A 17,684-nucleotide genomic window follows, 5' to 3' on the forward strand; every position below is an offset into this window, starting at 1 on the left:
CTAGCAAACTCTCTCATATGTGTCCATGCATATATATGCATATATAACTTTTGTTTATCTTATGAAAGTTTCTTTTCATGGCTTTGGCCATGTTTGCCCAGCAGACAGCAGACAGCAGCAAGTAACAAAAACAAAAACTGTTCGAGATGCATCTAAATTAAAGCAACAACAACCACAATGACAAGAGCCTTAACCAAAAGGCAACAACTGAAATAAGCAGCTATGGACAATAGTTGTTCGCCGGATTGAAGGCAGGAGAATTGTCCAGACCAAAACCAGATGATAATAATGACGATGGAGCGGAGTGGAGTGTGGACCAGTGAGGAGTACTAAGGAGCACTGGGGAGCCCATTGGAGGAACCTAGCCCAACATTGTTTTTGTTCTCGCTTCCCCAATCCGCGATGTTTCTGCTTTTCAGGTCGTTGCTGCTGCTGCTGCTGCTGCTGCTGCTCCTGCTGTTGTTTTTCGGTTTTATATCTGCGTCTCAGAATCATGTCGCGGAGCCAGTGAGCAACATGTTTGTGCAACTTGCGAGTGCTTCGGCACTCGGCACAGCAGCAACATCCAGCCTTTACACGGAAAATAAAGGTGCTCTTAAAAGCTTTTACCTTGCATATATAATATATATACATATGGGTAAATAGGTAAAATCGAAATGAAATCAGCATTTATAGTGCTTTAAACTTCGACTTTATTGTTACAGAAAAAGAAAACTTAAAAGTTTGTACTAAAAGTTGAACAATTAGGATTAAAGTTAAATAAATCCACTAAAATTGATATATTTCTTTGTGTAGCCAGCTGCTGCTGCCTGTGTGCCACATACACTGCCATGTTGCTGCTGCAGATAAGTTGTTGCTGTTGCTGCTGCTGCTGCCGCTGCCACTTGCCATTGAAGTTGCTCATCAACTTTAGCTAACCAACACATACGAATACGAAAGTCGCCGCTTGTTGCATTTAGTCATCGTAGTATACTATAGTATCCCCCGGTTACTGCACACCCCCTCCACACACCAAACCATCCGATCGGTCTGCTCATTCGCTACGTTCCACTTCAACACCCGTCGACCCGGCACACTGCCTTTCCCACAGTGGCCGTTGAAAGCCGTAGAGTGCAACAGAGTTCGTTCCACTCGATAGTGCCCCTCTTGCCCGGGCTTTTGTTTTGATTTCGTGCAGTTTGTTTTGCTTTTCATATTTCTCCGGGATTTTGTATTTTGCTCATCGTTCGCGCTGCAACTTGGGACCCGCCGATAATTGCAGCCAGGCGAGAAACGAGAAATGAGCAATGAGAAATGGGGAAAACTGGAACTGGATTGCACTCGTGACGTCACTAAGAGGGCATTCACTTTTGCAACAGCTAGCTGCAGCAGCAGCAGCAGCAACAACAGCAACAACATCAACATGTTGCCGACAACAATCTGTGGCTGCCACATTTGTCTTTCACCGCCGCCTCCATTGTCCGCTTTATGAGCCACGAAATTCAAATTTACACATCGATAGCGAAGCTCGGGAGCTGCACTCATTGTCACGATAAATCAATTGGCCTCTTTGCCCCCTTGCAACAGCAACTGCAGCAGCAAAAGCAAGAGCAGCAGCAACATCGGCTGGTAGCCCAGCAGCAACATCCAGCTTGTTGCTGCTTGTACAGTAGCAACATGCAGCTGACACTTACGTATGTTAATGCTGACAAAAGAGTCAAGACAAGAGCAACACAATGGCCCCATCAATTCGTGGGGGAAAGTGCAGTGCAGTGTAGATTGCCCATATCGTTTCGATATCTGTATGTATGTATGTGGATATGCAACTGCAACTGCAACTGCAACTGCAACTGCCCCGGTTGAAACGTTTCTATTACTTTTCTTGGAACTTGTTTAGCCGCTTGACCCCTTTTAGTTGCCCTCCCCAGATGCCGATTTATATGCGGGTCGCATGCAAAGCGCCATGTCAACAAAACATTCTGCCAACACACTCTCTCCCATACACTCACTCACACTCACATGCCACGCCCCCTTTGGCCAATAGCCGCCCCCCTGGCGTGACGCGTCAGTAATGCAATTATTTTGATTTTTGTTAAACATATTTCGCAGTACTCCTGCCACAGACAAGCCAACTCCAAAATGGCATGGCTAGAGCAAATAAAAAGCGCCCGGGCTGACATTTTCATTGGAGCGAACTCCTGGCCGCTTGCCGCTTGCCGTTTGTGGGGATCATTAGGCGCACCTCGGAGCCATTAATTTGAGCCAGGCCGAAAAGTGTTTGCCAATATACGAAAACACGAAGCTAAAAAGGCCAGAATGGTAAGTTAAAGGAGTATTGAAGAGAGGGAGGGAGAGGAGCAGGAGCTGTAAAGACAGGCCCGGTAAACGCAGCATTTAAGATAAATCCGCGTCGATAGCTGAAGACCCCAAGAAGTTGGCTCAAGGAGTAAAATGTAGTAAACGGTGGAGGAACTAAGGGCCTAGACCCAAGCAAAATGGCCATCAAGTTCAATGTAACGACCAACAGATACAAAAACAAAAAACAAGTCAGCGGCACACGAGAACCAGAACGGGAACAAGAACTTGGCCAAGTCATGGGCAATGCCTTCTGCTTTTATTTTATACCCTTCAAGAGGGTATAAAACCGGCTAGAAGTGCAGCAGAAATAGGGTTTTTAAAAAGGGTATTTAAAGTTTTAACCAAGTTTAAAGGTTCTGCTGATTATCGTCTCAGGTTCACTGCTCCATTTAGTCGGTGGACAGTTTGCTGGGACGCACTGCATCGCTGGGCGGTAAATCAGAAAAATCAACACATAAAAACTAAACAATCGCCTCATTAATTACAATTAGAAGTGTTTATTGCACAAGCGCGACTATAAAACGGGGAGAAGCTCGACCAAGAGGCTTGCGTCATCATCAATCTTTTGGCGGAGAGAGTTTCGAGAGGCCGGCCGTGGCAGATCGTCGAAGACTGGACATCGGCAAGACTGGAAACTGGCTGGTGGATAATACGGGAGGAGACAGGGGAGATGGTTGGTTGACTCTTGAGACACCCGTGGGGCAGCCTCGGGGGCAGGCTGTAGGATTCATCAATCAACAGCTGTCACAGCCGCCGGCAGCCGGCCGGTTCGCTATGTCTCCGTTTCTGTCCCGGGATCTGTCTTCTGTCTGCAGTCTGCCAGTCCAAACTGGGCTGTCACTCGGCGCGGCGCATGCGCAGCAGCTCCCCAGTGAATCTGGGAAAAAGAGTCTTGTCTTGACTTGGCTTGGCTATATGCCTTTTTGCCTTGTCTTAGCCAACTCAGCAGCTTCCTGTTGACCAAAACGACCAGCTAGAGAGCTATATAGCCCGAGCTATGGCCCGCTTCTGAGTGGAAAATTGCCACTCGAACTGGCTGACGGGCGTCCGCTTTTTTATGCAAATGCCTCGCGGTAATTGTTGCACGAATATTGCATAATCATGACACATTACAAATGATCCGCCGATTCCAGCATGCCCGAGTCATCATCAATGTCACGGCTCATTAGCAGCTCGAAGTGCACAATCGGAATCAGAAGCTCGCCCCTGTCAGAATCGATTTGTGTTTGTGTTTGCATTTTCATGCCGCTTGTAGTAGAAACTAATAGAATTTCCAGCTTAAAGTCGTGGACTTTCCAGGCCATTTGGCTTTTGGTCACGGGCCAGTTTCTATTTTCAGGCCTGCTATCCTGTGCCTTCCATTATCCCGGAGCATCATTTATTTTTACCTTTTGGCCAACACCTAACAGCAGCAGCAGCAGCAACTGGGCATTGGCTTTTTAAATATTTAAGCACCTGTCGCTTTGACAAAACGCTTTTCCATGGCAACGCCCCCCTAAAAAGGGGCTGGCCTGGGAAAACGTGAATAAGAAGAACGAAAAAGAAGGCTGAAAATGGGGAGTTGGTCAGGATTTAGCTTTGGCTTTTCGACATATATATATATATCTCTATGCCGTATGACCTGCAGGGCTGCTGGACTTGTGGAGAAAACTGTCTATATATGCGATGTCTATATCCGATGACAGGGTACAGGGGGGAAATCCCTTTTCCGCAGAAAAAGAATGGGATATAGAGAGAGGGAGCTTCCTTTGTGCCGTGTCAGCAAACTAGATTCGCTATACAGAGCCATTTATTTGTGGCCCTGCCAGAGCTTTGACGCTTTATTTCCGTATCCGGTGCTCTGAGCGTCATTTTGTTTATCCGTTGAGCGAAAGGAGAAAAATAAACGACGGGGCACACTTTAATGTAATTGCAAATCTATTTGTGAAACGAAATATTCCTATTCCCTGCAGTCACTCCAATCGAAAAACTTGGTCAAGAGCTCATTTCTTTCTTCCCTCCCCCAGCAACCGACGTTTGTGCATTGCTCAGAGTTGGGAAATTGCATTGTAAGTGGCGGGGGGCTTACTCACTTTGTATATAAATATATATAGTTATTTCCCCCACCGATCTAACTGGTTATATGTAGTTATAATGATCCCTCGCTGCCACCGTTGCCGCTTGGCACATTTCACTCATCTAATTGGCCATAAGCCCACCCACTCTCCTTGCCTTTTTGCCGCTGCCCCTGGAGAGTCTCGTGTGCGACATGTCAAAGTAACATTTAACGGCTTTGATGTTTGTCAAATGGTATTTTAAACAAATGCAACTGGCACAGGGCAATAAAAGCCAGCAGCAGCAGTAGTTAGTAGCAGTAGTAGGTAGCAGCAGCATTTACAGCATAAATAAATAGCGCTATAATTTACGCTTTTCAGGTGGAAATGGCACGCAATGCTACCTCCTCCCCCCCCAACGACTTTGGCTTTAGTTTTGTGTAATTATTTAGTGCGCTAGTTTGGGTGGGATTTATGAGTGCAGGGTTCCGAGTCATAAAGCAATAATTAGCTGGCTTACTGGTAAGCTAGATAACCGCTAGAAAAAGAAACTTTTGCCATATTGGCAAGATACACAAAAAAAAAAACAAAAAAATATGGCTGTTGGGCTCTGTTTAATTATGGCACATGTTGTAAATAAATAGATACAGCCATGGCTAATACCTAGTTGTTATTATTAGTGTTATTATTGTTGCTGTAGCTTTTGTTGTTAAGTGGAAATGCATGCGAGTGAATAGTGAATGGCTGGAAAAGCCATTCGACTCAGACAGCTTGACGCCAAATGGCAAAAGCTGCAGAACAAAAAAAAAAGCGCCCGTGTAATGATGATGAAGCTTTTTGCAATTGTTGTTTGCCGCTTTTACAATGGCAATTATAGAGTGCAATGGAAATTCCCGTTTGTTGTTTTGTCTGGGCAAAAGTTTAAACAAAAGGGGCACAAAATTGATGCGGTTGAATTTCACAAAATTATACACACATCTAAAGCTGAGCGGGCCGGGCGCGCGTGTAATAAAATCATTGGCTTAGCCAAGGAAATAGGAATGGTAATGCCAAGGGAAATGGCAATGGAAATGCAAATGACAATGACTAAGTAACCGCAGATCAAAGAGATTTCATGTTTCTGGTTACTGGCTAGCTGGCTGACTGACTGGATGGCTGCCTTGGCTGAAACCACATCCACATAAAAGCCAACTGGCTGACAAACATTTTGGCAAGCGGCTTACGAGATTTGCAAACGGTTAGCGGCTTAAAGGCCAATGGCAGGTGCCAACTCATTCGCCATCAATCTCCGCCGCAGTCAAACCTTGTTGTTGTTGACTTGTCAAAAACGTTGACGAGTCGCGCCAACACGCCATCTAGCGTGCGGCCACAGCAACATCAGTAAATCAGCAACAACAGCAACAACAACAATTTGTAATCCTATTAACCCCTTGACTGCAATTAATCAATATTTTGGCCAAAGCCACTTGACCGGCCAAAACACGATTAAAAAACCATAATTGAAAATTCAGAGGCGAGTCGAAAATGATTATACATCGAGGGTTATATGCAATTTTGCTGAGTTAATTATTATAATACTTTAATAATAAATTTTAGGGCTTAATTGGCCGAGCCGGCTAATGACAAATCAATCAGCTTATGAAACTCTATATGTTCATCAGGCCGATGCAAATTGCCAGTTAATCCCAGCCACTCTCCACTGTTTTATGCATTTATTTTATTTTATATTATTTTATTTTTCTGGCAAATTAGTGGCTTTCATTATAATCGTTTTTTTTTTTTTTTTGCCAGTTTTGTTTTGTGTGAATATTTTTATGATATTCACTGTGTGGTTGATGATTTTTTTTGTCTTATTTTGCAGCCAAATCTTCAAGGCCATGCACATTGAGTGACTCGAGTTTTTGCCCGTTGATGTGTTTTCGCTTGGCGATTTTATATAATTTTTTTTTAAATAATTTTTTCCCCCTTTTTTTGCGTTTGTTCTCTGTTTTGTTTGTCGGCTATTGCAACCTGTCGCAAATATTTCGACGCATTTGTTATGCTTAGCTTATTTCATTATGATGATGGCTGCTCTGTATATTTATAAATGCTGCAGTCATTCATCATTATGCCCCTGCCGGACCAACACCGGAGCACCTGAGCATTTGAACACCTGAGAAACTGAGATACTGCGAAACTGAGATACTGCCTAGCTAAGCACCTTGCCAGCTAACTGCGCCCACATGCAGGGTAACTTGAAACAGGAAGTGGGCCTTGAACACCTCTGGCCAAAAGCCATCAACCATTAGCCATAAGCCATAAGCACTCTAAGCCAAATCATATTGCAAGGCCAAAACAAAACAGCGAATATGTATGGTTGGAAATTTTGTTATTATTTTTGGCCTGACCGATTGCAAACGGCGTCAAGGTTGTTCGCTTATCTTTCGGAGAAAGCGGTTCTACGGGCCATAAAATACTTTATTCCTCCAGCTACCGACCCATCAATTGCAACCTGTTCCCAAGATGACGTGATCTTGAGCGTATCCAAAACCGATTAGGTACGGCCAAACACACTAAGTGGTAATTTATCATTCGATGCTATGAAAAAAAAGTAAAACAGGAAACATAAACAGGTGAAAGGGGGCTCTAAATAAATTGGTAAGACTAACACTTGCTACCACAGAATACAGTTAATAAGAATGAGTGAACTGTAGTTATGGTTCAGGTAAGTATTGGCCAAAAAGCGAATGAACTTCTCGCATTTCGCATTCGCATTTAGCATTTAGCATTTGGCATCGGTTGAATGCACTGTGGCCTGGAAACAGCAGTCGAAATCTGAATTATTTATGTCTGGCGGGGCGACAGCCGAAGGATCTGGGGATCTTGGGCTCTGGGTTTGTGTTTGAGTTTGAGTTTGGGTTTGTTGGTAGTTCGCGGTTTAGCCTGACACTTGTTATGCAAATGCCATTCAAAGGTAAACCGGCGAAGAGCGGATCTCGTGCGTTATTTTTGTTTTGAAATGTATCCAAAAGATACTCAGCGAGCGAACGAACGGCTGTCGTCATTGGCAGGCGGATTGCTTGGTTGGCGTCACAACGCCGCTCTGACGACGTTTGCTATTGCTTTCCGGCATTGCAAGTCGCGCACGGGCAGCAAAAGCTACAGCTACAGCTATAACTACAACTACAACTACATCAACACCTACAGATACAGATATAGATAGAGGTATTGGTTCAGATACAGATACTACTCACAGATACGCTGGCCAGGCAAGCGCATTTTATAAATAGTTGCTGCTGCTGCTGCTGCTGCTGATGTTGATTTTGAAATGTATGAGCAACAACAAGTTGTTTGTTGGCTTCTCCGATATTTTTCTTTTGTCATTGCAAAATACAAAAATACAAATAAAAACAAATTTTTTTTAAATACAATATACAGAATACAGTAGCAGCAGGGAAAAAAAAGTGGAAAAAACAAAAATGAGAAGCCGAGCGGTGCGAAATTAAAACGCAACGGGAAAGAGATAGCCGCTCAGCGATCGTTTTCACGACGCCGGCGGCGGCATTGACCGCTAGAATGCAATCAACCTAGTCCAAGGCCAAGTGGCCAGCGGTTTTTATTTTATTATTATGATTATTATTAGGCCCCGTAGGTGCTTGAGTGTATAAGTGAGAGTATCTGTGAGATATATTGGCGAATTTCACACCGCTGAAAACAAATTTTCGCTCACTATGGCTGCTTCTTCCTCCTCCACATGACTAATTATTTTGAACATTGATTAACGACGATTCCTGGAACTGCATTCGTAATTCCGTTGCCAGGCGGTAAAAATAATTGCGGGGATTTCTTCTTTTACTTTACTTTATTTTTAACCCATTAGGTATCTGAATTTTCTGCTGGCTAAGCAAACTGTTTTTATTGCATTGTTTGCACAAAAATTGGTGGCCAAACATTTTCTGATTTATGCCTTTGGCTTAATTGGAAAGCAGCAGCAAAAGGCAGAAATCAACCAAAAAGAAAAACACGCGGATATTGTCCTGATTTATGCACATCTACGAGGTGTGTTCAAAAAGTAAGGTGACTCTTCAAATTTCGCGAATTTCAAATTTTTCGATTATCGATTTTTTTGTTTTGTTATATTGGTACACTCTTCCCTAACATCTGTACCAAGTTTCAATGGAACATCCTCTTTTGTTTGGTTGTGAGAGGCGTAAAGTTACAAGTTGTTTTGCGAGCTCGGCGATTTTTTGCTATCGAAAAATATGGATCAAAGGATTTGGATTTTTTGGCCAAAAACAACACCACAATAATGCCTCAGCCACCATATTCACCGGATTTGGCCCCATGTGACTTTTTCTTGTTCCCAAAACTGAAGATAATCGAAAAATTTGAAAAATTTGAAATTTGAAAAGTCACCTTACTTTTTGAACACACCTCGTATAACTTCTAAAAGGTTTCGATAATCGAAAAATTTGAAATTCGCGAAATTTGAAGAGTCACCTTACTTTTTGAACACACCTCGTATATGTACTTTTCATTTTGGGTATTAAGTAGCGACTGAAAGCGTAATTCATGATTCAGTTAGTGCGGGACAAGAAGTGGTTAAGCCAAGAAATAAACTCGGATCTGGCGGACTCTGTGTGTCTAGACACAGCGAAGTGTCATTATGCTAATTAAAACAATCGAGGCGGGTTGGCTGAAGGATCAAGCATACTTTTGGGAGCATGAACCCGCGGCTTAATAGATGATGGCAGGGGGCAACTTTCCAATCCGGTCGAATGGATTGAGACACCATTCATTTTGCAATTCACTCGACACTGACATGCCAAGGCTATGCTGCCCACACGGATATGTTTAATAATAAAGTTGATAAATGCAGATAAGTGGCATTTTGTTGTTGTTTTTTTTTTTACTCACAGAAGTCAATTAAAGACATTAGCCTGTCGAAAGCGACAAATTACTCACCTGCAATTAGAAGAGCGAAAAGGAGATTTGAGATGGTAATGCGGCAATTTGAATAAGAAATCTATTTGCATTTTGCATTGGAAATGTTGCCTTTCAATAATTATGATAATAACTGGTTTGCAAGGCCCGGCCTTTGTGCTTTGCGCGGGCAAAAATCAATATATAAATCAAATATTGCTCATACGCCACCGGCAGCCAGTCGCCATTTTTATACAAACAATCACCATAATGATGATGGCGCACGCAACGCACAGGTTTTTCTTTGCTTTGCTCGTTCTTCATTTTTTTCTCATTTTTCTTGGGTTTACTTAGCGCGTTACTTTCGGGTTGCATCCGCCGGCACCAACAACTTTTCCAATTACCAGCCAAAGGCAACCCGAAAAAACAAGAATTGTTGCTTGGGAAAATGTCACGCAAGCTAACCTTGAAACCTTATCGATTTGCTGGCAAACTCAATTTGCAATTCGCTGCTGCTGCTGTTGTTGCTGCGTGTAATTGGTCGGATTTAATTACATGCGAAAGTCTGGAGAGTTGGAGAGCGTGGGCCGGGCTATAATTAAAAGCATTCCCGATTTAAAATTCGCCTAAGGTTTTTCCAAAAAGGTAAGGGAAAAGAAGATGTAAAAATACAGAGAGAGAGAGAAGAAGAGAGAGAGGGAGAGGATAAGAGAGAATGAAGCCTGCGCAGTGTTTTGTCTCCTGCATTGGGCGCCATTTTCGCTCTGCAAGAGAGTGGAAAATGCGCGGGAAACCCGAAGCGTTATTTATGACGACCCACTGAACCACTCTGATGACGTTACTGCTCCTCTTTTCCACTTTTTGCGCTGGTGGAAATTCATGGAAAAGGAATGGAAAGGGCTGCGTGGGTTTTTCGCCGCAACCCTTAAAAGTGTTGCCCATATTGATTTTCCTTAGCGAGTGTTTGTGTGTTTGTGAGAGTGGGGGCCACCCACTGCCGCTGCCTCTGTCGGCTTTTCGTTCGTTTTTCATGTCTGCCCTGACCTTGAATACATTTGCAATTCCTTCATGCGCTGCCAACTAATGTACGTCCCTCTCTCTCTGTGTGTGTGTGTGTTTCTGTTTGTCGGCATTTTGCCTTTGCCGCTGACTTTGCCCAACTTTTCTGTTTTCCCAACCCTCTTACCCCTCCTCACCTTGATTTCAGCTATTTTGCCTTTGGTCAGAACCCCATTGATGGGGGCTTTCTTCGGCAGCTGAGTATTTGTTGTTGTCATGACAAATTTGGTATGCAAAAAATAAGCAAACAAAAAAGAGGAAAGGCTGAAATATTCTGTCATGTTTGCTGCTGCTGCTTAGGTGGAAATGAATTGGCTCTGACTTGTTGCAAACATTGTGGAGAACAATTTGTTTGGCAAGAAACACCGAAAAATGTGTTGATTTGCGTGGTGAATGAGCTTTAAAAATATAAATTATGATCACATTGCGTTGGCTATATATATAGTTGATATACCTATATATGACTCTGCCTTATGCAGTCGTGATTTATGGTGAGCGTGAAATATTTCTTATTATTTTTCTTCGTCACATCCCGTTGAGTGTTTTTTTTTTCGTTGAGCTTAACTTTTTCTCTTACCCCCCTTGTGGCCATTACCCTAAGGCTGCTCTGCAGTTTCTGCCCTGACATTGCCGGCATTTGAATTTTAATGCAGTTTTGCTGCTTCCCGCCCACAATTGCCTTGCTTCAGCGACTGTCATGGGGGTGGCCAAACCGGGTGAGGAGGCTTCTAGGGGTTACCCATCTATCTATATATATATATCCACTATATATATACGCAGCGCATGTAACGACGCAGAGAATTTGAAGCTCTGAGCTCTGAGGCGTGCCAGCGTCGTTGCTCTGCTTTAATTAAGCCGGCCTCCCACTTCCACGCCCCCTTTCGAACCGCCCCCAAATGCAAATGTCAACGAGCTGTTGCTGCCCCTTCCGCCCACGCCTAGCGCTTGTTGCGCGAACACAAACAAAGCGAAGAAAAAAGAAAAGACGAGATCCATCACAAATCAAAATGACATATCAAATTTGCACTCTGTTTTGAATTTTAATTTGGTTTTATAATTTTATTATCTCGGAAAATAACTTGTATTGGGTTGTCTTGCAGGAAAATTACCAGAGAGTAGCTAAAATGGGTTTTTAAAATGGGTTTTTTCTAGGAAAAGATAAATGAACTGCCACGTGCCCTGGTTTTCCTTCTATAATCTATTAGCTGGTAAAACCTCGGGTACTAGTTCACAGAATAAATGAAAGACAGGTGTATGTATGAGTACAGAGATCGCTTGTTTGGCAAACCCCCACTCGCCATTAGCCATTAGCTATTTCACTATAAAGTGATGTAAGCAGAGCACTTGGTGCCCCATTGTTTGCCGGGGTGCATTTGTTTTCCCACTCGACAAACACCCGGCTGAAAAGCAGCGGTAGTGTTATTATTACACCCCGCCCCGATCAGTCAACTAAGCGTATAATTAACGAAGATTGCCATATCAAAAACCAAAACAGAAAGCAACAAAACTGCGCCCGAGAGCGACTTGCAAATGAAATCACCTGGCGGTCTCTGAAGTTGCTGCTGCCGCTTGTTTGGCTTTTAATTATGGCGACTGCGGCGACGACGCCAACAATAAATTTTCGATATATATATATATAAAGATATATATATATATGTATAAGCAAGATATGTATGTTTAAGAGAAGAGGGGCGAGGGTGAGGAAGGGGCATTTCAGGAGCACACTCGCACGTTTGCATATTCATGGCATTTGGCGTTATTAATTCATTTTGCGCAATGCGAAAATTAATTAGCCATGAAAAGTGAATCGACCGCAAAACAATTCCACCGGCGATGCATTCACATTTCCAAATTGTTTATTATACAATTAACAGAAGAAAATACCCACAGTCTCAGATCTTCACTTCTGCTTCGTTTTCTTTTTTCCAAAAGTGAAACATTTCGATTTATGAGTTGATATATCTTTCGAGTTGGCTTGTGAATATGTCATGTCTCGGGCGAAATAAATGGAAATTTAAGTATGAGCGAAAATACATGTGTTGTCATTAGCCAATGATTTAGCCACCGTATAAATCTCATAAATATTATTTTGTTTGCTCTATCTGAATGCAGCTCATTATGAGCGCGTATTTCGAGACTCGAATATATTAAGGCATTTGAAATTAAGTGGTTTTCGTGATATCAATGGCTTTGAGATACCAAACTGACGGCTCGGGAAGTGGGCCTTAATTGGGCATGATAACCACCAATGACATCAGCCGAGAAGGCTTGCTCCTTGAGCCGGAAACTCAATATAAATAGCTGTTGTTGTGTTGACCAATATAATTTGTGGCCCAGCACTGCCATTTACCATTTAGCATTTGCAAAATTTTCCCTCATTTTCCATTTTTCGCTATCGACGACGTCAGAGCAAAGCAAAAGCAGAAGAAAAGCACAGCAAAAGCAAACTGCATTGGTGTGCGAACACGTGCCGTTGCACCTTCCATCCCTCAACCCCTTTCGGTTTCTGCATCATCCTCACTTATCTCCGTGTGCGTGTGTGAGTGCGGCGATTTGAGCGGAAGTGAGTGAAGTGAGCAAGTGCGCATGGCGAAAACAAGAGAGAGAGAGAGGGAGAGGGAGAGGAAGAGAAAGAGTGAGGGCGCGAGAAATGCATTTTCATGGCTAGCGGTTGTTGCGCAACACTCGCTTTTTGCCGGCCGGCGCAATGTATTTGCTGCAACAGTGTGGCATCCGCATCCACATCCGCATTCGTGCCTCTGTATGCGTTAACCTAGAAAACTGCAAACACACACACACACACACTCACAGAGTATTGGTGAAAAAGTACAGCCACGACAACAGTTGCAAGGGCCGCCATTTTGTTGTGTACCATGCCCCGAAACTAGGCCAATTCGCCGGGCTGCCCTCTTTCGGCTCTTTGCACTTCTATTATTTTGCTGATCTAATTGTGACCCCTCGGAAAAGTCTTTTTGTATGTACTAAGGAAAACTAGGGGGGGAAGTAGTAGGTAAAAGTTGCTCGCTTCTGGCAGAAAATGAAATCGAAATGAAAGTGCAGTGTTTGTTTGTGTGTCTTTTGGGGCTCGTGGCAGAAAGATTTGCCAAGAGATGTTTCGCAAACATTTCGATTGCATGCCTCTGACCACAATGTAAGTCCCTCAGAACAATATGTTCTTGTGGCTGAATGAAAATGGGAAATGGGGACATGGCAAATGCTTTAATGTTTTAATTTAGAAATCATAACCCCAATTCAAGAGTAGAAAAATAAGATGTTAAAAGGGGATCTCTTTTGAAAACAAGTTTTCACCTTGCCATAAAAGCCTTTTAAATTAAGAAAATATTTAAATTTTAATAAGGACACGGTTTAATCTTGAACTGAATCTAAGATCTAGATCAATCAGTGCCTCTGTTTTGCTTGCTGCCCCGATTTGTTGGCGGATTACACTGCATTTAGCCCCTGTTGATATTTATATTGTATCGTGCAAGTGCACATATTGAATCTGGCCATAAGCAGAAGGCTGGCTAAGTGTGTCAGAGGCGCGGGCCCCAAGCCCAATGCCAAATTCCGCATTCGGCGAAGCGTTTTCTTTTTGTATTTCTTCTGTTTTTTTTTTGTTTTCGGGCTTTGCCAATGCGGATGACAAGTACTGTACAGTGGGCCAAAATGCTACTGCATTTCCACACGCCAAAGAAAACTTAACTTTGCGGTAGTCTTTCCCTGATTTAGCTCCCTCCCCTCCCCTCTGCGTTTTCTTTTTCCCACCACCCATGGTGTACGGAAAGTGATGACAAATATAGCATGAAATGGCCAGGTTAAAACTGCAGCAAGCCAGAAACAGTGAGGCAAGCACACAGCTATACACACACACCTACAAAAGCCAAACGGAAACGAGGCCAAACGATGAGCTGAAGCTTTTGGCTCGAGTGTTCGCTTCGTTTTGTTTCGTTTCGTTTTGTCACCTTGAACATGAAAATTGGCGCTGCATTTGTTGCTCTGACCGTTTTCCGCTTTTCCGTTTGCCGTTTGCCGTTTGCATTTGCACTTGGCACAGATCTAGCCCCGTGGAAAAGCCAACTACTATATATGTAAAATCCTATATATATATTCATTTTTCCAATAGCTCGGCCCAGGCTAACTGCGTATTTGTATTTTTATTGCATTTTCCATTTGCCTTAGTCACATTTTTCAGCAATTATGACAAATTTATGAGTTCGTTTCTCCCACACGCACGGGTGATTCGCTATATTCATATGGGTATGTGTTTGTACTTTTGCATTTCTGGGCACTCCTGCAACTGACTTTTGCTGACTTTTGACGGATTGCGGCAGCCATTTCCTTTGGCTTGTTGAATGCAAAAGACGTGTGCCATTTGTCAGCTTTAGCGATAAGTTTAAATGCCGTTTTAGTTTAAAAATATTGCACAATTTTCAAAGTATATTTTAACGACAAACTAAAAGGTGCACATTCCTTGGCTCTTTGTCAGCTTTCAGTTTTTTCTTCTCATATATATCACGATATTGTCTTTGTCCAAGTTTTGATATATAACTTATGAGTCAGCATTAATGACCAATAGCTAATCGTTTTACTATTTTACAAGAGTTAAGATAAGATTGAGCAAGATTTTGAGGCAATTTTTCACACTGTAACCCTTTTGGTTTTTTCCGCTTGCCTTTCGATTGATTGCAGTTTCTTGAGGTTCGAGGTGTAGGCTGCCCGGCTGTCAGCCAGTTGCTCTGTCATTTATTCTGCTTAAGGTGTAATTACATTTGTGGCCCAGCTGGTTTGCTTCTCAGTCATTACTCATACGCCCCGTGCCCGTCGTTGTTCGTCCGCCGGGCTTGCCTAATCCTACCAACGCAGCCAAGATGTCGACACTTTGGCCAAGTCATTTGCAATTGTTAATGCCCCGCAAATTGCACACATCTACGGGAAGGGGTCTTTAGAACGTCAGTGGTTGGTGGAGGGAAGGGGAGAGGAGAGAAGCTGAACCAAATGGCTTTTAGCAGCACAATTAACTTTTAATAATAACTCAATAAAGGCGAGCGGCAAACGGGCAACAAAAAGTACAAAAAAAAAAAAAAGAAAAGAGAAAAAAACCGACTTTTAGATAAATTTAAATCGCTTCCTAATCAGAATTCAAGGTTAACAGCCATATGAGTGAAATTAATACACACGACTGCGATGCTGACGTCGATGGTTTATGGTCTATGTACAAAGTGCCAAAGGCAGCAATTGCTGCTTGTTTTCAGTGTTCACTTTTCAGTTTTTAGCTTTCTGAGGTGCTGAGGTACTGAGGCACTGAGGTGCTCGAGTCTGTGTGGTGTTATGTGTGGTGTGGCGAGTGAATGTTGACTCAAGGTTGCTGCAGAGCCCCTCAAAGGCACTTGTACGAATTTTAATTAAATTCTGCCATATTTCTGCGCTGCTCTTGCTCTGCTTTTGGTTTTCATTTTTTTTTTTTTTTTTTTTGGCTTTTGGTTTAAAAATAATTTGCAGAAAGTTAAGCGAAGACACGCGAAGGAAATAAGGCAAAGCCGAGGCGCAGGTGAGGTGTAAACGAAAATCATAAATACAAAATTTAAGCTTGTTTAAAGAGAGGCAGCTGTTTAAAAATAAATGGAAATGCACCTCGCTGCGCTGCCGTTTGCTGCACTCATAAAAAATGAATACCAAAAATTAGAAATGGACCAGAAAAAGTGATTTTTTAGAACAAAAAAAGAGGTTTCCAAGCTTTTATTTTAGAAAATATTAAAAAAATGATAGATTTTTATAAAATTTATTCACTTTTAAAGGCAAAACTATTGTTAGTCATTTTTGAAGAGTGTGCCTGTTTCCGCTGCCAGCTGCAAAATGCGCGAACATTTGTCAAAAAAGGCCAAAACAGCTAAGCCAAGGCTCACACAGACACGTGTGCAGCGCCATGTTGGCTGGCCGCGAATGCAGTTCCGCCGCCCTTTCCCGCTCCCTTTCCGCTCGCCATTGTTTTTTTTGTATTTGTTTGTGTTTCAACTGTCAGGCATTGCGAAAGCTTAATGCCAGCTAACCGCAACGCCGCTCATCCGTCCCCTGTTCCCTCCCCCTCCTTTCAGCCGCCCAGAATAAAGACCCCTTGATGCCGCCCCTGAATCACCATCACCCGCCGCGCTGTCTGCTCTGTGCACTATAATTTGCCTGTTTGCTTTGGCTTTAGCCCGTTTTTGTTGCTTTTTGATATTATAAAACAAATTAGTCGGAAAAAAACTATGCTGTGCCATACTGTGAGTTGGAATTTGAAAAGCTTATACTAGGCTAGCGAGAAGGGGAGGGGATATAGAGAATATGGCGTGTGCAATTAGCCGCATCTACAAAGTGAATGCTGATGCGGCTGGCGTTCAAAGGGTTGGCCCAATTAAGTCGAAAATTCAGGGGAAATTCTATGAGAAGCTGTGGATCTTGTCGATTCGAAGCTAGTCAGTCACTTTTTCAACAGTTTGTCACCGCAAATTGCTGGCTCTGATTGCTTGTCACATGCCATCGTTGCAGTTTGCGTTTTAATTTCCCCTCCAGGATTGACTTGTGGCCTTCCCACTCGAGCTTTCCTTTTGACGGCCATCGCGAACTCCTCCATGTTACTCCCCGGCCACCCACACGTGCTTGGAAATTAATGGGCTAACGTTTAACCACCCATTGCGGTTGGGGGTTGCAACTTGGGATCGCCTTGAAGCGTTGCCTTTAATGGGAGTGCAATTGCAAAAGGGCCTTGATTAAAAGGCAGGCGGTGGGGTGGAGAAGGAGGAGCGGCTCAAGCTTCGTTGGCCCTGATTGTCACGGGTGGCGGTAAATAGTAAATGGTAAATGTTAAATGGCAAATGGTGAATGCACATAAATCTGCATTTTAAATAATAACCCGCACGATGGCGGTGATGACGATCCGAAACGAGACAAAGGCCACAAAAGGCAGAAACTTCGAAATGAGTCGACCCTCATGGTGTTTAATTCATTCCATTTCATTCGCATGACGTTATGGGCTTGAGCTTGATGAAGGTTAATCATTTGGATGCATCTAGCAAGAGCCGCACGCGCAACAGTGCGTATGAGTAATATCAGCTGGATGGAATTACGTATGCGCCACGTGGCCGCCTTGAAGATCTCCATCAATCGTTTCGTTTCGTTTCAATTCAATTCGGGGCGAGTGCATTCTGATGCGGCACATCACACACACACACACACACACACGGCCTGACAACTGACAATAATTGCGCACAATTAGACATTAATTGCATTCGTTCTCAGCCCGCCAGATCGTACATCTATCCATCTATCTATCTATATATCTATATCTTTGTATATCCAGCCATCCAGCTGGCTTGT

At 43.1% G+C, this 17,684-nt stretch overlaps 1 protein-coding gene across 4 annotated transcripts in view; it reads right to left on the reverse strand.

Annotated features, from left to right (window-relative positions):
• LOC108108361 (zinc finger protein 395) overlaps nucleotides 1-17,684 on the reverse strand; it is a 120,232-nt gene that overhangs the window by 28,540 nt on the left and 74,008 nt on the right. The window lies entirely within an intron of this gene.

This window comes from Drosophila eugracilis, unplaced genomic scaffold (genome assembly GCF_018153835.1).
Source record: "Drosophila eugracilis isolate 14026-0451.02 unplaced genomic scaffold, ASM1815383v1 contig_47, whole genome shotgun sequence".
Classification (NCBI taxonomy): Eukaryota; Metazoa; Arthropoda; class Insecta; order Diptera; family Drosophilidae; genus Drosophila; species Drosophila eugracilis.